The sequence below is a fragment of the Megalopta genalis genome, chromosome 8, assembly GCF_051020955.1.
Source record: "Megalopta genalis isolate 19385.01 chromosome 8, iyMegGena1_principal, whole genome shotgun sequence".
In the NCBI taxonomy this organism is placed as follows: domain Eukaryota; kingdom Metazoa; phylum Arthropoda; class Insecta; order Hymenoptera; family Halictidae; genus Megalopta; species Megalopta genalis.
Genome location: NC_135020.1, coordinates 9,287,153 through 9,310,589, shown reverse-complemented (window position 1 = coordinate 9,310,589; position 23,437 = coordinate 9,287,153). Strand labels below are relative to the sequence as shown.

The following is a 23,437-nucleotide window of genomic DNA, read 5'->3' as shown; positions in this document are numbered from 1 at the left end:
TCGCTGTTCGACGTTCATTTACCACTTTCTGTCTACATCGATTCGTAAACAATCGGTCCGCGCCGACGGCCCGGTCGGCCTGTCATTATCGGAATTATGCAGCCGCGATACCGTTGTCAAATCGGTGGTATCCCCGTTTCCGCGATCCCACGATGCAACGCGCGGCGAGGGACCTCGCGCGGCGGACGAAAAATGTTATGACGGTCGCGCGGAAAATAAACATTTCTACAGAAATTTTTTCTAGGAGAAACGTCAAGGTTATATTTGTTATTTTTTTCTCCTACAATTCGGCGCACGATTTAGCCGCGCCGCGCGATTGTTCGCGCGCGTATCGACGTTCAAACGATGGGCTCCACCGATGGAACAACAATTTTCCATAAACGTGTGTAGGTTATGTCAAGGTTCGCGGTTCAACGTACGGACCGCGGCCGATGCGTTTCAACTCATTTACAATTCGCGCGCGCGCGCGCGTTGCGAAATGCTTCGGTTTTTAAAACGGTGCGTTATTATTATTGCGCGTAAAACAAACGAAAGAAATGGAAAAAAGAAATATTGGGTTGGCAACTAAGTAATTGCCGATTTTAGTTACAGATGTCTCTCACTCCCATTTTTATGATATCCGTAAATGTTATATTATAAAATTATTATTATTATTATTATTATGTTATTTTTTATTATCCGTGAATGTTAGCAACTGGACAAATTGAATGCAGCGGTCAAGGAAAAGCGACCAGAATTGGTCAATCGTAAAGGTGTCATTTTCCAGCAGGACAATGCTAGGCCGCACACGTCTTTGTCCACTCGGCAAAAATTGATGGATATTGGTTGGGAACTGATGTTACACCCACCATATAGGCCTGATCTCGCGCCATCGGATTATCACTTATTTCGATCCCTGGACAACTCCCTTCGTGGTAAAACTTTTAACGATGATGACGCTGTAAAATCTCGCTTAACTCAGTTTTTGGCCGAAAACGATCAGACTTTCTACGAGCGTGGAATTTTCAAGTTGTCGGAGAGATGGCAAAAGGTCATCGAACAAAATGGAGAATACATTACAGATTAAACTTCGTTCCAAGTAAAAAAAAATTTTTTATTTCATTGAACAAATCGGCAATTACTTAGTTGCCAACCCAATAGAAAATACGAGCTGTCGTTTTGAAATTGCCACGCTGGAGAACGTTTAACGAAACGGTGTACGATCTTTTTCTTCTTTTTTTTTCGCTAGAAAATGTTCGAGCATCTACCACGGAATACTTAAACTCCTCTGAGTTGGGTTGTATGTAAATTTAACCTTTAACACCGCCGCGACGAGAATTCGAGAATCGAGTGTAAAAGCGGCGTGACACGCAATATTAAGCGACTGTCACGTTGTTGTAGTAATAAAGAACCGTTTATTATTTTCGATCGCAGAGATTATTGAATATCTTTTCTGGAAGATGGCGCAATAGCGGCCGAGCCAACGAGCGCGCGAAGCCCAGTTCCGCTCATCGGCTCGGCCGTCTCGCGCCAGCTGATCTCGCCTCCTATTGGTTACTGTTTTTGGTAAATAACTCGTAAACGAAGCCGCGGATTGCAATTTCGCTGAGGAAAAAGTTACTTCAAATGATCTCGGGAACCCCACACGTCCCGGAAATGAGAGGATACCGTAATTTTGGGACACTCTGTATAATAGTAATATAAGTAATAATAATATATAATAATAATATGTATAATAATATACGTAATTGTAATATACATTATAATACTAACATACGTAATTATAATATACATAATAATAATATATGTAGTTATAATATACATAATAATAACATACCTAATTATAATATACATAATGTATATTAATTCATGGTAAATTTTAACCCTCACTTTCGATTATAAACGACTTCGAATTTAACCGTGATAATTTTTCGAGCTGATATCACGACCACGAAAAATATATCCAAAACCTCGAAACAACATCATCAATAAAACCGAAACTAGAAAGTGGAAAAATCACGATGAACGTTATCCGAACATTGCATCATAGTTGCCTCTAAGACAACTACATATATGTATTCACCGTTGAAGAAGCGCGGTTCGTTTCGGTTGGTGTACGCGGCCACGGAGCGACCGTCGCGTCGCGTCCACCGATAAAAACCACTTTCGCACCGCCGCACGCGGCATCGATCGAACGACGACGCGGCCGTCGGAATCGATGATTCACGTAGTCGCGAGCCGGCGAACGGCGCGCGGTACGATCTTCCGCGTTCGCGGCGCGCGGCCGCCTACGAAACTCCGCCGGCCAATCCGTGCTCATTAAAAATGGACGTCGATTGATTCGCGTCGGTGCGCACAGTCGTGTTCTCGTTGCTACCACCGAAGACGGCCGCGTCTGGTCTGTCAGCCGTCGGATTATAGGTGTCCGAGCTGCCACGCAGACGTTTCGTTTGCCCGCGCCGGATCATCCGTCTCTCCCGCGGAGAGCTCTCTCCGCCGCTGGTGCACGGTACGTGCTCCAAGCTTCTACAGGGTGTCCCAAAAATGTCTCGCAACCCGGAAACGACGGGCTCCTCGGATCGTTTGAAGCAGCTTCTTCCTTTACAAAAATGTTCTCCGAGGCACCGTTAACCTTTCAGGCAGGACGCGCCACTATAGCGGCTTCCGCGGATATCATCTTTCAGAACGACACGCCACTATAGCGGCTTTCGCGGATGTCATCTCTCTGAACGACGCACCGCTATAGCGGCTTGCTCTAGTAGCTCACTCGCTCATCGTTTGAACCAAATAATCGTCTTCATATGCATTGTTTCACACTTCTTTTGTCTTCGCATCGATTTACAACAGTCTACAGGATGTCCCAAAAATGTCTCGCAATCCGAAAGCGGCGGGTTCCTCGGATCATTTGAAGCAACTTCTTCCTTTACAAAAATGTTCTCCGAGGCACCGTTGACGAGTTATCAACGAAAAACAGTGCGCCAATAAGAATCGAGTACGGCTGACGCGAGGCGGCCCAGCCAACCGGCGCGCGAAGCCCGGTTCCGCTCGTTGGCTCGGTCGCCTCGCGCCAGCCGAGCTCGCCTCTCATTGGTCACTGTTTTTCGTTGATAACTCGTTAACGGTGCCTCGGAGAACATTTTTGTAAAGGAAAAAGTTGCTTCGAATGGCCTAAGGAACCCGCCACTTTCGGATCGCGAGACATTTTTCGGACACCCTGTAGACGCTGACAATTTGCCGTGAAGCGGTCGTTAGCGGGGCTCCTCCGGTTCCGCCGGGGTGGTGGGGGACTCGATGAAACCTGGTCTTCCGGGTTCCCAGGATCCTCCCGGGTCTCGCTGCGGAGTTTAATGGGGATGGGACAAAGGACTCCGCCGGATGACTCCCCACGGAGCAGTAATTTACAAATATCTATGACGGGAGATGAGATCTTGATACAATAGGGAGATCAGGAGCCAGGCGTCTCGTGGATTCAGAAGTTCGGATAGCACGGGGACGACTCCGTCTGGACCATTATGACGTCTATCGCTGCCTTATACGGTTCGGTTAGACGTTTCACAGGGGCCTTGAATACACCGAGCGCGTATCTGGCTCCGGCGGCCTGACCAATTTTCCGCGGAATTTTCACCGGGTAACGGCCGCGACGGGGTTTCCAAACGGTTACGCCAATGTCTGCTCTGATCTAGACTGTTTTCACTTACAAGCAACGATTTTTTGGCATTCGCCTCCTTCGATTGCTTTGGTTTTTCAGCATGTTAGAGAGAGAGAGAGAGAGAGAGACAGACAGATAGACAGACAGACAGACAGAAAATAAGGGATGCATATTTTTCTTTTATATCGGTCCTGTTTCGGATTTAAAGGGAGAAACCACCCCCTCGGAGTTGATAGGATGGAATACGTAGAATCGCTTGAAGTTGCAGCATTATTATCGAAGTTGTTATGAACTTAATTTGTGGCGTATCTGGGTGGCTGAATATTGTTATTGTTGTCAGTTATCATTCGCAGAGGGTGAACTACCCTCCGATCGTTTCAATGCACGTTTAAGAGACTTGAAAGCTGCGAGGAGTTTATATAATCTTTGAGAAAAATATTAGACTTTATTGCAACAAATTATTGTGCGATAACAAATTATTGAAATTATCATGCGATCCGGAAATATAGATTCCTCGGATAATTCGAAGTAACTTTTTCCTTTGCGAAAATGCGATCCACGGCTTCGTTTACGAGTTCTCGGCGAAAAACGCTGGCCAATGAGGAGGCGAGCGCGGCTGGCGCGAGGCGCTCCGGCCAACTAGCGCGCGTAGCCCAGTTCCGCTCATTGGCTCGGCCGTCTCGCGTCAGCTGATCTCGCCTTCCATTGGTCAGCGTTTTTCGCTGATAACTCGTAAACGAAGCCGCGGATCGCATTTTCGCAAAGGAAAAAGTTGCTTGAAACGACCTAAGGAACCTCAATCTCCGAATTGCGAGACGTTTGCGGGACCACCCGGTATGCGTGCGGTAGATCGCGTGAATTCGGTTGAATTTGCAATTTCATAGGATCGAAATTTCGGATCCTCGCTTCCCTCGCTCGGATTCTGATCCGATTCCAATCTAGTTCGCCGATTGACTAGAACGGCGCGTTAATTTGAACGTCGTGGTGCTCACGGCTGGTACATTAATTCGGACGATCGCCGGATAAAAAAGTGTAGTAGCTGCGATTACGTGTTTATTGCCGGGCTTAATTATCCGCTGCAAATGACAGAGAGCGAAGCCTGCGTGGACAAACAAGAGGACTGACCTGATTAAATCGAAAATTAAGATGCAACCGATTTGAATCGCTTTGATGTGTGAAATTCTGCCTCGCCGAAAGAGGCAGTTTCTAATTACTAATTGCAAGGAAGTCGAATTGCCCGGCGCTGTTTTCGCGAGGACTCGCTCGTCCCGTGGCACTCGGTGATCGATCGTAAAACGGTTGGCAAAATCGTCGTCCATGGGAATTTATCGAATACGGCATTTTTCGATGGTATTTTGCCGATTTATATACAGTGTGTAACGAAAGTATTCGACTTTTACGCCTTGTATTTAAATAAATATACATCGAAAGGAACAAAATATGGAAAAAATATTTTACGGTACATCAAAGCGGAGCATATAAATGTTAAAATGCAACAAACATTCGATTCGGTGTAAAAACGTTAGCTACATAATTAAAAAACTGTTAAGGAACATCGAATTTTCGCGCGACATATATAATATATAATAATTGTAATATATAATATATAGTATATAATAATTATAATATATAATATATAATATATAATAATTGTAATATATAATATATAATATATAATAATTGTAATATATAATATATAATATATAATATATAACATGTAATAATAAATAAATATATATCGAAGGGAAAAGATATGGAAAAAATATTTTACGGTGCATCAAAGCGGAGCATATAAACGTTAAAATGCAACGAACTTTCGATTCGGTGTAAAACGTTAGCTACATAATTAAAAAACTATTAAGGAACATCGAATTTTCGCGCGACATAAATATTCGCCGAACGCTTTATGAAATTCGCTCGAACAGTTATAAAAATGAATTCTTTTCATTAATTTTTATTACTAATTTTACGCTACTATTGTTCAACAATGTGTTTATTTCTTTAAATTTTCGTTATAGGCTCAGATAAAAAAAGTTGGAGAAACATCATTTCTTAATTCTATTACATTGCCAACAAATTGCAATTCTTGTAAATAAAATTTTTTAGTCCTTGTCTAGCAAACTAATCACTCTAACATCCCCCTCCTCGCCAAAAAAAAAAAATTTTGACCGTTTTGCCTAATTGTAATAAAGTTATCATGTTTTAAAAGGTGTTTACGAATACTTTCTTCTACGCTCACTGTATACAGGGTGTCCCAAAATCATGGTATTTCGAAATTTATGGGTGTCCCGAATTTATGGTCGACAAAGCGTAAATAAACACGTTTACTATCACGAAACCCCATCATCAAATTTTTAAAACTTTTTTTACGGAGATATATATTTAGGTGCATATTAGAGGAAATATTTAGGTGGCTTATTTAAAGCGTAATAAAAGCGTAAATAAACATGTTTACTATCACGAAAACTCATCATCAATTTTTTAAGATTTTTTTTACGGAGATATACGGTGGCCTAATTTTTAGATGAACCACCCTGTATGAACGTACATAGCTTGATCGCGTTACGCGTCTTTATTTCATACGTTTCACAGAGAGCCGGCTCGTCAGGCGCCGCGCCGCGCCGATTCCATTTGTCAGAAGAAGAAAGAAAAAAAAAGAGGAAAAACACCGACGAATCGTTTTTCATTTCGAGGTGTATCCGGGCACGTGCTCGAAACGTTTCGATGGCCGGGTTGAAAGCGCGATACGGAACAATTATTTTCATTTCGGTGCATTGAACGAACGGTGCGTTTCCCTTGACTCGCTTCTGCCTATCGATTAAGCAATCGAAAGGATTGTTGCCGAAGCTGCAAGCATGTACACACATATTTCGAAAATATCCGCGAATCGAACCTTCGCGTGTTACGTCGCAAACATTGCTCGCCTTCGGTAACCTGAACAAACGAACATCAATTTTTGCCGTGCAATGTATAATTTCTTCTATATAATATATAATATATAATAATTGTAATATGTAATATATGGTATAAAATAATTGTGATATATAATATATAGTATATAATAATTCTAATATATAATATATGGTGTATAATAATTGTGATATATAATATATAGTATATAATAATTGTAATATATAATATATAATAATTATAATATATAATATATAATAATTATAATATATAATATATAATACATAATAATTGTAATATATAATATATAATAATTGTAATATACAGGATAGGCCACCCAAATATACATAATAAGTATATAATATAATAAATATACTATATATAGTATAATATATAATAAATTTATAATATAATAATATTTCTGAACAGTAAAAACGTGGGAAACAACCGTCAGTCAACAACCATAAAAACGAGCCACAAAGCCCTAACAATCGTATCCCCTCTCCCCAAATTGTTCGCAATTTTTCTTCGCAAGCTAAAAAAAGAATTATCTAGAATTTACTGTACTTTCTATAAAATAAAAAAAAAAACTAAAAATGTGAATGACATTACGTTCCCGAAATTTCAGTAGCGTCGACAAAAAATTGCGCAAGAAATGTTATTCCGACATTTTCTCAATCACGATGCTCTCATTTTCGTTATAGCACGATCGTGCGCGCGGCTCAAAGGAACCCATGAAAATACAGATACGGGATCTGGCGGATCTACGGTGGATCGGTTGAGGAGGACTAAATCCTCGGGATCCTGAAGTTTATGCGAGTTTGATAGCCAAACCCTGGTACGATTATCTGCCACTTGGTCTAGGATGATCCTTTAGCACTTTCCTACCTGTCGCCTTGCGCATCTCGACCGCTCTATATGTATGTATAAAGACGTTCTAGGCAGCCGCCGGTTCCGTTGCTCTCGACGTCAATGGTGCCAAGACGGCGAGACGGTGCCCCATAGAGCGATCTTCGGAGCCATTTTCAGAAATCCCCACCGAAAAGTTACCGGCGTCGATGTCCCGGCTTTTTCACTCCTAGAGACTTCTCGAGCGCGCCGAGAACTATTATTTCCCACAAGCGTCCCTGCGCAGGGCTCTCTTAAGTGTCGTCTATTCGCTTTCGCGAGGCGCTTCGTGGCAACCCTCCGCTTTCATCGAACATTTTCCCAGGAAAGCAACCGCGCGCGTTCGAGCCGTTTATTTCGAAAGTTCTTGACACAAAAATTGTGTGCAAAACTATCCCGTCGAAACCTCGAGTTCTCCTTTATCAAGCATCGCAAATTATGAACATTCGTGCGAGAATTAAATTCGCACAAGAATTCCACCCTTCGGTCGGCTCCTAATTCTTGACATAACCCTCGAATCAATTAAACAAAATAATAATAATAAAACATCGAGTGCTACCAGATTGCAACGCCGTCGAATGCAATATAAATCACGTTCGAGCCGTTCGGCGCGGCGGATACCCTAATTCGATGAACGGCGGCTCGACATTACCGAATCGGAAGGCGAAAGATGAGCCGGGAGACACCGAGGTTTTATGAAATATAGAAGCGAACCGAGTACATAGCTGTTTTCCCATCGGGAATGCGCCGGTTATTTATATATATATATATATATATATATATATATATATATATATATATATATATATTGCGAGAAGTTACCAACCCCGCGACGCCACGGTGGTTCCCCCCTCCCCCCCGTTCTTTTCTCCTTTCTCGCCTACTTTCTCTTCCGCAGACTTTCTCCGAAGCAATATTCGTCCCCTCTGTCCCAGAGAGGCCCGTGTTTCGCGGACCCTTCCGACCGCGTATAAACGTCGGAGGAGCGTGCTGGCGATAAATACCGGCCACTGCCGCAATTACCGCGCTGGGAAATGGCGGCCGAGAGGGATGGGGGGGGGGGGGGGGGACCGGCGAGCGGGGAAAAACCGAAGGGTGTCGACAGCGACGAAACGGGAGCATTTTATTTCGTCGGCGAGCCAGAAATTTCATTCCTGTTGAGTTATGTCATTGCCGACCGACTAACATTCATTAACGTCGCTGTACAATGTTACGCTGATTGCGCGATCTTTCCGACTTCACGACGCGCCGCGCGCTGATACTAGCTGTGGAGAAAAGAATAAACAAATTAATATATATTTCTTCTTTTGTAATGCAGACGCTTATCCAGAGTCTTTATTCGTGCGTAAACAAATTAGAAAGAGAAACGAAATATCTATAATAATCATAATAATAATAATAATAATACAGGGTGTCCCAAAAATGTCTCGCAATCCGAAAGCGGCGGGTTCCTCAGGTCATTTGAAGCAACTTTTTCCTTTACAAAAATTTTCTCCGAGACACCGTTAACGAGTTATCAACGGAAAACAGTGACCAATGAGAGGCGAGCTCGGCTGGCGCGAGGCGACCGAGCCAACGAGCGGAACCGGGCTTCGCGCGCTGGTTGGCTGGGCCGCCTCGCGTCAGCCGTACTCGATTCTTATTGGTCATTGTTTTTCGTTAATAACTCGTTAACGGCGCCTCGGAGAACATTTTTTTAAAGGAAGAAGCTGCTTCAAATGATCCGAGGAACCCGCCATTTCCGGATTGCGAGACATTTTTGGGACATCCTGTTTACTGTTCTAAATCGATGTGAAGACAAAAGAAGTGTGAAACAATGCATATGAAGACGATTATTTGATTCGAACGATGAGCGAGTGAGCTACTAGAGCAAGCCACTGTAGTGGCGCGTCGTGCCTAAAAGGTTAACCCTTTGCACTCGAAGCTATTTTAACTATAAATATAAAATCACTTTTCTAACTTATAGTATTTTTATTTCATATGACAAAATGCATTTTACGTACATGAAATTGACTCTTGGGACCACACGCAACGGTTACGCTCTTAACAATCTTTTAAATCTAAACTTTGTTAATATCAACATTATCTTAAAACGTGATGTAACAAATTATTTAGTGGTGCCTCAGAGTCACCGCTCGAGTGCAAAGGGTTAACTCTGTTTTCGAAAAGAATTATTTTCTTCGTTGGACGAGAACTACGAAAATATACTTTTTAATCGACGAACAAATTAACTGACACGTATATTACATTATTATATTATTTATATTATATTATACTATATATATTATATTATATATTATATTATATTATAATTATATATTAAATATTAAATTATATTATATTATATTATATATTAAATTATATTATTTACATTAAATGACACGTATATTACAGAGTACACTCCGAGAGAAAAAGATAGCACTTTTTGTTTCTCTTTCTTTTCATCAAATTGTTTACGTACGCTTAAAAACTCTAGATCACGATTATGCTGTAAAGAGAAAAACAAACATATCGAGTAGCTTGATTTTCTTTTTCCATTGCTCGCATCGCCGAGCGGCGCGGCGGTGCGCGGCGGGGCAACAGTCCTTCAGGGCTGAAAGTTCCCTTTGCCAACCCAATTGTCGTTCATTTCTCGGGCGTAAGACGCTTGTTAAGCCGTCGAGAGATGTCCCGCTGTTTAAGCCGGTGCTTTACGCGGCGCGGAAAAGTTTGCGCGGCAATTAGCGACGTTGTGAATGCACGGTTAAAATTTAATCTTAAGACTAAAGTAAAGTAGCGGATTCTGCGGTGGCGGAAAAAGAAAAAAAAAATCTCGGCACACCGAGACGATTGTTTCGTGCCGTAATTTTGTTCGCGAGGAATTTCTCTTCTTGCATCGATATCGCAATAATTAATCCGTCGCGCTCGTACGTCACTTATCAGCTGATATGAAACAGCTGGTAATAATGATAGTTTAACGATATATTTTTCATGAAATCTCTGTCGATTCGGTATTTGGTACTATTCCAGTCTAAATTATTTAAAAATAATTTGTGCAACTTGGAATTATTGAATAGCAATTTTTAGATAATATAAATCATCAGTAAAATTCCTGGCGATAGAAAACGGACAACAAATACTTTTACCACGATGCAGCTAAATTTGAAATTGTATTAAATTATATTATATAATAAATATTATAATATTATATTAAATTATATTATAAAATTATGAAAAATTATTTTAAAAAGGCGATAATAAATCAGTACATGCTGACTTCGAAGTTACGCAGAGCTATGAAATTATATAAAATATAATATTTATATTTATAATTTATATTTATTATTGTTGTTGGCTTGTTAACCGCTTGGCGAATAAATTGTACGTTCAAGTTGTTCGCAGGACGTCCGAGAAAATTCTTCAGGGTTGAAGAGTCGATGGACGGATGGCTCTGTTAAATGATTAACTGAGAATAAAGTAAATGAGGTTCTTCGTTCGCCAAAAGTTATCTTGTACAGAAAGCCGTCCATATTTTATTTAAATGCAGCGCAAACAGAAGCACACGGCGCTGTTTCAAATAATACCGAAAGTCTTGTAAAATTCATTTCTACCCGTCGTTCCCGTCGGCGAATAGTTCTTTTAGCAGGAATAATCTGAAACGCTTCGTGTGTTTAATCGATCGTGTTCTACGAAAACGCTATTGATCTTCGATTTAACCAGGGACCTGGCTCAGCCATTCAGATTCATAGCTTACACCGAACATCAAGTTGTTGGAAAAATATTCCATGAATACATTCCTCGTGTCTTCGCTTCTCCGTGCGCTTGCCTTGCATTAATCTCGCCCTTCGAGGCATGATCAACTGGAAATTGAATTTTCTGACACTTCGCGTTTAACCTTTTAGGTACGGCTGAATTCTGCGCGAGGCTATTTCTCTGGACGCGGCAGAGTCTGACGTGTACTGTACAGAGTCTGATACTGAATACACAGGGTGACCCAAAAATGTCTCGCAATCCGAAAGTGGCGGGTTCCTCGGGCCATTCGAAGCAACATTTTCCTTTGCGAAAATGTTCTCCGAGGCACCGTTAACGAGTTATCAACGAAAAAGCAGTGACCAATGAGAGGCGAGCTCGGCTGGCGCTAAGCGGCCGAGCCAATGGAGCGGAACTGGGCTACGCGCGCTCGTTTGCTGCACCGCCTCGCGCCGGCCGAGCTTCGCCTCTCATTGGTCACTGTTTTTCGTTAATAACTCGTTAACGGTACCTCGGAGACAATTTTTGTAAAGGAAAAAGTTGCTTCAAATGGCCCGAGCAACCCGCTGAGAACCCGAACTTTCGGATTGCGAGACATTTTTTGGGGACACCCTGTAGTTCCTCGGGGCCACTGAAAAGAAGCGTCGGAAGTCATCGTCAGCCATCGAGTAGGCGAACGCACGGTGACTACGTTTGTCGGTCGCGTCGTAACTCTCTCGTGGACGCGCGACGGACGGGGTCCCCGGGCAAACAAGTTCCAACGAAACGACGACGACGGTGGAGTTTTCCAACAGAAAATATCCGGTATAATAAATAGATTCCTCGGGACCCCTGAAACTTTCCTCGCAGATGTTTGGAAACGATTTCACCGAAGGACAACCGGGAGGACGGGCTTCTCTATCGTACATATTCCGTTCCGGGTGCCCGTCCCGTCGCGTCGCGACGCCGGAACTTGCAAAGAATTGGAAAAGTTCGACCGGATAAACGCGCAGATTATCTCCCGTTTCCGTTCGAGCGGAGCCTGTATAACCGGCGAGGTCGATTCATGGTGCGCCGCGATGGCTGGCCGGGTTGATTGGCCGATAATTGTGTTTCCACTGTCGCTGGATCTCGCATTTTCATCGCGAGCCGTCTGGTTCCCGCGGTACTCTGCTGATATACACAACGCACACACACACACACACGCCGCCGCGCCCGTACGTATATCGGTGCCGCGGCGCGCTCTCCAGAATCCCTTGCACGTTGCGAGCACCCGGGTACAGTTTTTCCAATTTTCCTGCCGTCAATCAAATGGCGAAAAATCTGCAAATACTTGAGCAACCTGTCGTCGTTCGCGTTCCGCAGCTGCGTTTTTACAAAACTCCGGGCATTAATCAATCCGCCGGCCGGGTCACGGGGTGCACGGGGTGACACAGGAAAATAGGCGGCTTTGATAGCGCAAAGTGGGACGAGAATAGCGGCAGCGACAGAGAGGCTCGCGCGACGCCTTAAACGTCTTCTCGCTTGCTGTTCGTAATAGGAAGAAATGTCGCGAGGTTATATTTTTCTTAGGGCGAACATTCTGGTCGGATCTGAACGCATTCGTTGTCACGTTTCACGAGTTTTCGAGGTCGTCGACGGATCGAACCGAGTTCCGCGATTGAAAGATTAATAAATATGCGGGTTAATACAATACGGATATATTAACTACGCGCGCGTAGATGTGCGAATCCGATACGCGACCGAAACCGACCACTCTACGCGGAACGAACGGTTCGGCTCCGTGGGAGCGTACGCAACGTGCGAATCGGCGCACGGTTCGGGCATCATCGGTCAGAGCCGAACCGTTCCCCCGATAACGCGGCAATAGGATACCGCGCCAGCACGGTACTAGAAATAATTAGGGAGTGGGGGGCGGCGGGCGGCTCGATCCAGTCTACCTGAACCCTCGCGCCGTAATCCAGAGCGCGTCTTTCCGGCCTTTCATTAACCACTTTAATAGTAAATATCTCAACGACTAAGCCGTTCGATACCCCGAAACCGGGTATCATTGGATTCAGCTTTGCAAGCTCTATCGCTGTGCCGGATCTCATCGAAAATTGAAAGACCCTGAGGACCTCTCTTTGTTAGATAAACATGGAGACGCGTGAAAGACGCTCTGAAATTCATGAAACCAGCGTTTCCCGTTCTTGTGTTTCTTGCATGATGGCGGCGTTGGATTCGCTGGCGATCCGTCCTCGACCAATGACAAAGAAAAAGAGAGAGAAAGGGGGAGAAGAAGAAAGTGTGATAAGGAGGGAGAGAGAGAGAGAGAGAGAGAGTAAGTGAGTGGGAGAGTAAGAGAGCGCGAGTGCAAAAGCGCGAGAGAGTAAGAGAGTACGAGAGCAAAAGCGCGCGCGAGAGAGAGAGAGAGAGCGCAAGAGTGAGAGAGCGCGAGAGTGAGAGTGCGCGAGTGAGAGAGCTCGAGAATGAGAGAATGCGAGTGAGAGCGCGCGAGAGAGTAAGTGTGAGTGGCTTTCTCAGAAAGCAGAATTCTATCGGAGCCACTGACACCGCTCCTTCCCATCGACTTCTTCGTTACGATCTTTCTCCGTTCGCAAGTTTCCTTGTAGCGTCCACGAATCCACTGACTCGTTTGTCGAACTTCGCGGTGTTGTGACTCCCGCGCCGCTTGTTCGCGCGACAGCTTTAGCGCAATTGATGGATGACCACGCTTAATTGAAATGGAACTCGTTTCTACAAAAACTAACAATTAGTGCATTTATTGTTCATAACTGTATGAAATGATAGCCGAAGTTGGCGCGATATGTCCCAACTCTAACGACGTGATGGATGCGGCGACGTTGCAGGCGGTGATCCAGCTAGGCGGCCGAGCCAATCAGCGGAACAGGGTGTCGAACGCTGGTTGGCTCGATCGCCTCGCGTCAGCCGAGCTCGCCTCTCATTGGTCAGCGTTTTTCGTTAATAACTCGTAAACGAAGCCTTGGATCGCATTTTCGCTAAGGAAAAAGGTACTTGAAATGACCTCGGGAATCACCCCATTCCGGGTGTTAATATAATTATGGGACACCCTGTTTGGTCATGGAAGTAAGAGTGTTCTGAAAAAGTTGGAAAGATTGGCAAAAATTACAGGAAGCCGTAAATATGTCTTTTCGGTAAAATCGCTCTGTCAGTGAGAACGTTGGATTCTTCGAGCGTTTGCAGATCACCGTTACTAATTTCATGTTTCATCTGCTCGAGAACAAACGTTATTCTTTGGCCTGCGCGTTTATGTTGAAGCCGCGGTAGAAGTAAAAGGAACGTCGACCGAAGCAGCAGTAAAAGTTGCTTAAAAATATCTACCATCGGAGTGTTTATAGAGAAGTCGCGATGATGGTACAGGTCCGGTCGTTGAAAATCTCGCGCAGATTAAACACTCAAGTATGAGATGTTTTAAAAGAGAATTATTATCTTCCGGCCCGGCGAGATGGTAGATCGAAAGAAGTCCGCGCTGCGAACTCAAACATTGTGCGGCGAACTGCATGGTAATAATAATATATACTGTAATTCTTCCACTAATAATATATACTATAATTCTTAATTAAAATAATTAATTACAATTCTTAATATAATAATTATTATTTATACTAAAATTAATAATTAAATTAATATAATAGTAATATATTTTAATTGTTAATAAATTATACCGCAATAATTAAATTAATCAATAAAATTACGTAATTATTGCGATTAAAATATATTATAGTCATATATTAATGTTACTATACAATAATTAATTGCAATTTTTAATTAACAAATTATAGTAACGTGCCAACGGATTTGTTAACATCGTTCAAGCATGTCACGACGGCGGGGGAATCGTGGCCTTTCTAGATCGCCGCGTCCGCGTGAAAGTCACGAGAAAGGACAGATTTAATCTCACCTGGCATCATTCCCTTTAACCTAATTCCTGTCCCACGGCGATACGGAATCCATCGGAACGCGATATCGCGAGACGAATGGACCGTTTTATCTCGCCGATCGAGACGAACGCCCGGAAAACTGCAAGGACGATTTAAATTCACGGAAAACGTCGAGGAGGGACCGATCCCCCCCCCCCCCCCCCTCCCAACCGCCTTGGCACCGGTTCCGTTCGGTTCCGTTTTTTTGTGCCGCGGCGTTCGTTCTATTCTGCTCTTGCGACGTGTTTCAAATGGAATCTTCCGATATTTTCGTCGTTTTTCAATGTCGCGCGGATAACTTGTCCGCCGCGACCGTGCTGCGAGCGGAAAACTCGCCGAGAATTCCGCGTCACTACTATTCGCTCAAAACAAAATGGCAGGATCCCTCGGCACGGGGCCCCGTTTAAACTTTTAGGCCCGACGCGCCACTATAGTGGATTCCGCGGATATCATCTTTCAGAACGACACGCCACTATAGTGGCTTTCGCGGATGTCATCTCTCTGGACGACGCGTCACTATAGTGGCTTGCTCTAGTAGCTCACTCGCTCATCGTTTGAACCAAATAATCGTCTTCATATGCATTGTTTCACACTTCTTTTGTCTTCGCATCGATTTACAACAGTCCACAGGGTATCCCAAAAACGTCTCGCAATCCGGAAATGGCGGGTTCCTCGGATCATTTGAAGCAACTTCTTCCTTTACAAAAATGTTCTCCGAGGCACCGTTATCGAGTTATTAACGAAAAACAGTGACCAATAAGAATCGAGTGCGGCTGACGCGAGGCTGCCCAGCCAACCAGTGCGCGAAGCCCGGTTCCGCTCATTGGCTCGATCACCTCGCGCCAGCCGAGCTCGCCTCTCATTGGTCACTGTTTTCCGTTGATAACTCGTTAACGGTGCCTCGGAGAAAATTTTTGTAAAGGAAAAAGTTGCTTCGAATGACCCGAGGAACCCACCACTTTCGGTTTGCGAGACAATTTTTGGGACACCCTGTATATGCAGACAGAATATACAGTATCAGACTCTGTACAGTACATATCAGACTCTGCCGTCCAGAGAAATAGCCTCGCGCAGAATTCAGTCGTACCTAAAAGGTTAAAAGATCAAAGGAAACGCCGCTGTGTTCCTCGCTTTTTACGGTCGAACTAACGAATTAATGAGGTTATTGTTGTCGACGTCTTGGGACATCGTTGATAAATATATACGTATATACAATCTATATATAATATTATATTTATTTATTTATTATTTATATTATATATATTATATTAATATTACATATATTTATTTAATATTATTTATTTATCACATATATATTATATATATTTATTTAATATTATTTATTTATTACATATATATTATATAATATTATTAGGGCAGATAAAAGTAACCTACTTCGCCATTTTCTTAGAGCGCATCACCCCAATCGTGTTCAATAATTCGACAATTAATTGAATAACCGCGCGAGCTTCGAGGCCGTTGCATCGACTTGCAAGAAAAAGGAGACATCGGTAAGATGTCTGTAAGAAGATGAAAATGTCATTTTGATTTCAACGGAGGATGTAACAGTATTTAATTTGAACCGAGCCGACTGTTCGAAAGTCGAAAGGGGAAGTTGCTCGCAAACAGGTGCGGACCCCGAGGTGCCGCTGACGAACTTCTAGGACGGGCTGAATTCGTATCGGCTTGTATGGATCCGGAACTTCTAAATTAAACAGATCTTATTAGATGAAATCTCATTGATGTTAACCCCGCTGCCGGTTTCACAATGGGACGCCACGCGGCGTCGTGTACAATTCGAGTACAATTCGACGGGATGGATGCAGGAGCAGAGCAAACGAATCTGTTCGAACCCTCTCTCTCTCTCTCTCTTTCTCTCGCTCTCTCTTTCGCTCTTTCTCTCTCTCTCTCTCTCTCTCTCTCTCACGCTCTCTTGATCTCTTTTGCTCTCGCTCTCTCGTTCTCTCGCTCTCTCTCTCTCTCTCTCTCTCTCTCGTTCTCTCGCTCTCTCTCTCTCTCTCTCTCTCTCTCTCTCACGCTCTCTTGATCTCTTTTGCTCTCGCTCTCTCGTTCTCTCGCTCTCTCTCTCTCTCTCTCACGCTCTCTTGATCTCTTTTGCTCTCGCTCTCTCGTTCTCTCGCTCTCTCTCTCTCTCTCTCTCTCTCTCACGCTCTCTTGATCTCTTTTGCTCTCGCTCTCTCGTTCTCTCGCTCTCTCTCTCGCTCTCTCTTTCGCTCTTTCTCTCTCTCTCTCTCTCTCTCTCTCTCTCTCTCTCTCTCTCTCTCTCTCTCTCTCTCTCTCTCTCTCTCTCCGTTTACGAAACATTTTCGACATCCTTCGGCCGGGCTTTTCTTAATCACCCGGCTCGTTTGTTCCTTTGGAGCGATTCGGCGAGCGATTCCAAAGCCGGGACGGACTTTCACGTGGTGGAATTCGCAAAAAGACGTCCGTGGAAAACGTTGCTACGAGCTACGTGTGGCTAACAAGAACAGCTTCCCAGGATTGACGATCACTTTTCGATGAGATTACGTACGGTTCGGATAGATATCCGAATGATGTCCGGTTTTTGGGGCGGACGCGCGGTGATCGGTTCTCAAAAAAAGTCGGTTTCAAGAAAATATCCCCGTAATGCGTAATTTATTCGGTAGTAGTCGATTGAACAGGTGGCTTATTGTTTACTACGAGTTGAAAATATAAATCGTATTTTTAAGAAATTTGTTTATAAACAATCGAAATGTTGCATTTTGTTTTTGTTATTCTATCCCAACGAAAACCTAAATGTATGTACTGGTAATACGAAATGAAAAAGTTAGGCTTAAATATATACATATAGTTTTGTATATATTTATATATTATATATAAATTGTATATGTATTTATATATCATATATGTAGATCGTATATATATATAATATATGTAGATTATATATAATATTATTATAATATTATTTGTATATAATATTCATGTTCAGCGACAAATTTCAATCGTTTCGATAAACCTATGGAAAATGTTCATGATTTCTCGCGGTACATCCATGGCCATTTTGTTTATATTATCTCAAAAACAAATTTACTAATTTCCGTGTCACCGATGTCAATTTATTTGCGCGTTCTTGTTAACATAAATACGAAAATAAACCGTCGCTCCATTAGCAGCTGCAACAAAATGCTCGAGACAGGCGCGGCGCTTCCTTGTTTCCAATGTTGCGTTACCTCTCTAACTCGATCACGGCAAAGAGAACCGTTCGAGTTGCAGTCGAAAGTTTAATCTCCTCTCGGTAATGACTCAAAGCGGACCCCTCTACTTTTTTCCTTTTTTTTGTTCACCGTAGAAGGTGTCCGGTGAAATAATTCTCTACGTACTCGGCTGCCAGCCTGACGACGAACACGTTCGATCGGCAAAGGATTGGTTCCTTTACTCGCCTTGATTTTCCTCGATTTTCCCTTATTGTTCTTCCTCTAAGTACCCCCTTTTCGTGCGAACGATGTCGTGCGACGGGTCTTGATCGAGTTTCACCCCTCCTCTCCGATGCTTCTTCACCTTCGCCTCGACGTTAAAAAGCCGTGCTCTCGATTTTGCTCGGTATTTTTTTTTGCGCGCACGAAGATCAATGGGGAGAACGCTTCGATGCTCGGATACCGTGGAATTTGCGAGACTCCGGATGGAAATGGTTGACTGTCGAAGGTTGTTGCAATGCGCGGCACTAACGAGGAACGCGACGAAAGGACTTCCGATTTCGATGGAAGTTTTCGTTATTTGCTTTTATACGAACGTTCGTCTCGTTGTTCGAATTGAAAGAATGAGAACTGCGTTTGAAACGTTAAGGGTGGAAACTGTATCTGGAAAAATAGCTTCGCGAGCAGATTCGATAAAACACATTCATTTCCTACGCAGTCGTGCGTTAAAAATATATGCGTACAGAGTGCCCGATAATTATGGCACTTCCGGGAAATGAGGGATTCCTGAGGTGATTTGAAGCAACTTTTTCCTTTACAAAAATTTTCTACGAGGCATCGTTCGCGAGTTATTAACGAAAAACAGTTGACCAATGAGAGGCGAGCTCGGCTGGCGCGCGGCGGCCGAGCGCACGAAACCCAGTTGCGCTCGCTTGGCGCGCGGCGGCCGAGTCAACGAGCGCGCGAAGCGGCCGCCTAGCGCCAAGCGAGCTCGCTCCTCATTGGTCAGTGTTTTTCGTTAATAACTCGATGTGTAAAGGAAAAAAGGAACGATGAATGACCTCAGAAATCAGTTCGATAATTTTCTTCTAAATAATAATTTCAAAGAAACCTTGTCACGTTATAATAATCTTAATGATTCAATCTGAAAAATTTCTTAAAAAATTTGTAACCGTTAGCCATCGATTTTGAAAGCGTTGTTAGAAAACTGCCGGTAGATAAAGTGCTTAAATATTAATCTTAAAATAATTAATTTCACATTAAAATAAAGTGTTTATAAAAGTGCCTAATTAGAAGTGCTTAAATTCAACAACAGCTTACCGAAAGGGAATCGTAGCTTTTGCATCGTTCACCGTTTCCGCGGCGCTTAGTTAAATCGAATTAACAAATGGAAATACGAGGAAACGAAGAAAATTAGCGCGAGCAATTTAAGGGACAACGTTGGGTTACGTGATTAATCCGATTATGTATTTTGTACTGTTTACACGGAGCCGTTCCGTTCGCGTGATCCTTCGCGCGTATTGCGGTCGGAATCCGAAATATTCGTGGGCAACTGCGGCGGAATATCGGTCTTCGGCGAACACACAACCCTTTTAAACTTCATTCAGTATGGATAACGCGGCGCTGGGGCCGGGCAATGACAACGGAAGTACCAGAAACGGAAATAGTCGCCGGTAAAACAGAGGCAATTGTACTTGAAGCACGAATAACATCATGAATCCTGAATGCGATCTGTTCTTCTACGTGGCAGCCCGATTGAATTCAATGCGCATTTAGCGGACCGCACTCGGGACGCCGGATTGATGGCATTAAACGATACTCCCGTTTTACTTTGCGATCGTTTTCTCCGGAGCTTTTGTCGAACAATTATTATTATAATTACGCCATCGTCAGCGTCGCGAGCCACTTTTTTCAATGGACAGTTATTTCTACCAGAAATGCTCGGAGGTCGGAATTGAAACCGGCAGATCTGAGAATACTAAGTCGCGATTCTTCCTTTTTTTTTTATATAGAAAGTCGGGTCAGTCGGTAAGAAAGGCAGCGACCTGCATGCCGGTGTACGTTAATGTGAATACGCAGCGTTCGGATCAAATTCGAAGTACATACATACATACATGCATGGTAGGTCCCCTTCCGTCGCTACAGGAAGAGTACATCGAATTGCGACAAGATAGAAGGAGCTTCGGAAATAGGAACGTGTATTTTTTATAATATATTCACCTGTGGGTAACGGACAAAATTACCTTTAATAAATACACACGTAATATTTACGCTCCTTTCAAAACTCTTGCAACGCAAGTATTGTGTTATAAAATGATTAATAATTAATTTAACCTTGACATAACCTTTAATATCTCTTGCAACACAAGTATTGCGTTATAAAATGATTAATAAAATGATTAATAATTAATTTAACCTTGACATAACCTTTAATATCTCTTGCAACACAAGTACTGCGTTATAAAATGATAGTCCCAAACCGAACAGCGAAGTACACTAATCCGCGCGAAGAGAACGGTGAAAAACTCGGCACGAACGCAGTAAACTAATTAGCTAGTATTCCTTAACGTTAGCTACTCAAAGAATTCGCGAAGAACAAGACGGAATGACATTTGCGTCCTGGCGTATATCGTCCACGACTGCGCCGCGGGAGAGAGGGAGACGGCTGCCGGTCTCCGAGCGAGCACCAATCACCGCTCGCTATCCGGCAGCGAGGATGACTCATCGGTTCGGTTGCCTTCGTTGCTAGCTCAGAGGTGTCCTTCTCTGTCTCAGCGTATGGCACTGTTTACAAGTGTTTTCCTCGCGATTTGAAGTTCTTGTCGCAAGACAACAGTGACTCGCGGTTAATATAACCTCGTCCGATCCTAAACAAGTATTGTCCTCGCGATTTGAACTTCAAGACGATCGCGACTCGCGGTTATTAACCTCGTTCAATCACAAACACGCAGTGATACTGGAATAAAAACGGTGACTTAACCTTTTTATTTCTAATTTCTTGCCACGATTCAGAGGCAATTCGGAGGTCACGTGACACGATTCGAAGGCAATTCTGAGGTACAGGCTCGATTAATCTCACCTTTTCTTCCCAAATTGTTCATTCTTGTTTCCAAACGGAGCGTCAATTAAGGAGAATTTACTATATCTTGTAGCTTCGCGGTTTTCTTACCTGACTCGCACCCAGACCATTTTTTTGTCGCCTTCTGGGAACTCCGTTGACTCTTAGCATCGACGTAGCAATGAATTACATAGACGTAGGACTATTTTGCGGACGAATCTTCGCGGAATTTGAAACGAACGTTTTTTACACGTTCGGAAGATGAAATTTCGAAATTTCAGTTTCAGAAGGAAATTCGTGACACTGTAAATTTCTCCCAATTGTCCTTCGACTTGTAAACAAAAATAAACAACTATAAACGACAATTATAAAAACGAGGCGCAAGGCTCGAATAATCGTATCGCTACTTCCCAAATTGTCCATTTTTGTTTCACAAGCTGAAGTACAATCGTGGAGAATTTAGTATAATTGTAATACACTTTTTCTCGCGCTATCAAGCAGGCTAATAACAAAATGCTTTCAGCTCCGGAGGCAGAGAAATTGAAATTTCATTCGAAACGAAAATGAACAGTGAGTTAATTTAACAGCTCCGCCGTGTTGATATAACGTTGCAAAATAACCAAATGTGTTCTGCGTTTCTGTGCGTAAATGCTATTCGATAGTGGTGTAACTAACTTTTTAATAGGTTGTACTTCGGGAATTTCGTGGCCGGCACACATAGTTTAATGAAAGGTTTAGTCGGGAGTTAGCGTTTGCTCAGGACGCGATAAAATTGGCAATTAACTGCTTAATTACCTATTTATCGGCCGTGTACTGTGCAGGTGATCGCTTTGCGGTCAGTAATCAGTATCAAACAACTTTAAGCCCGGTTATCCTCGTTACAGTAAGGGAGATCAATTTTCTACGATGATGAGTCATAATGAATGTTCAATTAAAGCTGTCCTCCTTTGATGTGCGCCTCTATTTTTTTATACGGCACCGATTAACCTTTGATTAAATTAATGCGGGATCGACGGCGTGATCTCCTACCAATTTTGTTAATGAAAGATTAAAAAAATTGAAAAACAAAATACCAAATTTTTCGACGGAAATTTTTTAACGAAATTAAAATGAACGAAACCGAAACAACTTATTCAATGAAAAATTTATTCAAAATTCGATTGATCCAATTCAAGATTCAATTCAACATTTAATTCAACATTTAATTCAACATTCAATTTAAGATTCAATTCAAGTTTCAATTCAAGATTCAATTCAAGGTTCAATTCAGAATTCAATTCAAGATTCAATTCAGGATTCAATTCAAGATTTCATTCAAGATTCAATTCATTCTACAGGGTGTCCTAAAATTATATTATTTCCGAAGATACAATTTAGCCTCGCGGCTCATTTTTACGGCTGTCGCCATGAACTATAAAAACGAGCCGCAAGGCTCTCGAATAATCGTGCCGCCTCCTGCCAAATTGTCCACTTTCGTTCCCAAGCTGTAGGACAATTGGAGAGAATTCATTGTACGTATGGATTCGATCTCGAGGCACCGTCGAACTCGTTCGTCGCGCGGAATCTTAAAGGACCCTGCGTGCTATAAATGCATTGGCCATCGGTGCAGTCATCGCGAATACAGTCACTTATAAATAGAGCGGGGGAGGGGGGGAGGGAGCTGTTAAAGCAAATTGGATGCAGTCCGCATATAGAGATCGGGATTAATAATGCATATTCCGCCTTGAGAATTCTATTCGCAGCGGAATGTAACGGAAGCTTTATGAAACTGCTGTGCGGAATTTTTATTTCATTGTATTCTCGCGTTCTCGCATTCCGTAAACGCGTAAACGACAGCAATGCATTCACACGGGTTATCCATTGTGTACACGTCATAGGAGAATGCATTCCGTTTCGGGCGCATCTAATAGACTGGGCTGAACATATTGTCGACGTAGAACGGACTCTACCGTCGATTCTATTGGTTTGGCAAGAAAGTAATTTCGGTTTGCACCGGTAGATAACGTTATGCTCGCATTGTCATTCTTTCGTTAAGGTTAGAATTCTTTTTTATCTTCAGCTTTGGCAGTCGACACGTTCAGCTTAAAAAAGCGACTACGGCCATATTTCTCAAGGTCAAATTTGTTTA

At 42.9% G+C, this 23,437-nt stretch overlaps 1 protein-coding gene and 1 long non-coding RNA gene across 3 annotated transcripts in view; one reads left to right on the top strand and one right to left on the bottom strand.

The window, feature by feature from the left end:
• The window catches only part of Ptp36E (protein tyrosine phosphatase 36E), a 188,068-nt gene that overhangs the window by 90,566 nt on the left and 74,065 nt on the right, over positions 1-23,437 (top strand). Inside the window, exon 1 of one of the 2 annotated variants that reach the window (XM_076524240.1) lies at positions 21,178-21,308. The exons of the other annotated variant lie outside the window; for it this stretch is intronic. The gene's annotated coding sequence lies outside the window, so the exon portion shown is untranslated. Of the gene's footprint in view, positions 1-21,177; positions 21,309-23,437 lie in introns of those variants that run through there. 2 annotated transcript variants of the gene reach the window in all.
• On the bottom strand, positions 20,479-21,487 carry LOC143259944 (uncharacterized). The gene is made up of 2 exons (XR_013033998.1): positions 21,331-21,487; positions 20,479-21,207 (listed from the first exon to the last, which is right to left on the bottom strand). It is a non-coding gene; the product is annotated as an uncharacterized LOC143259944 (long non-coding RNA).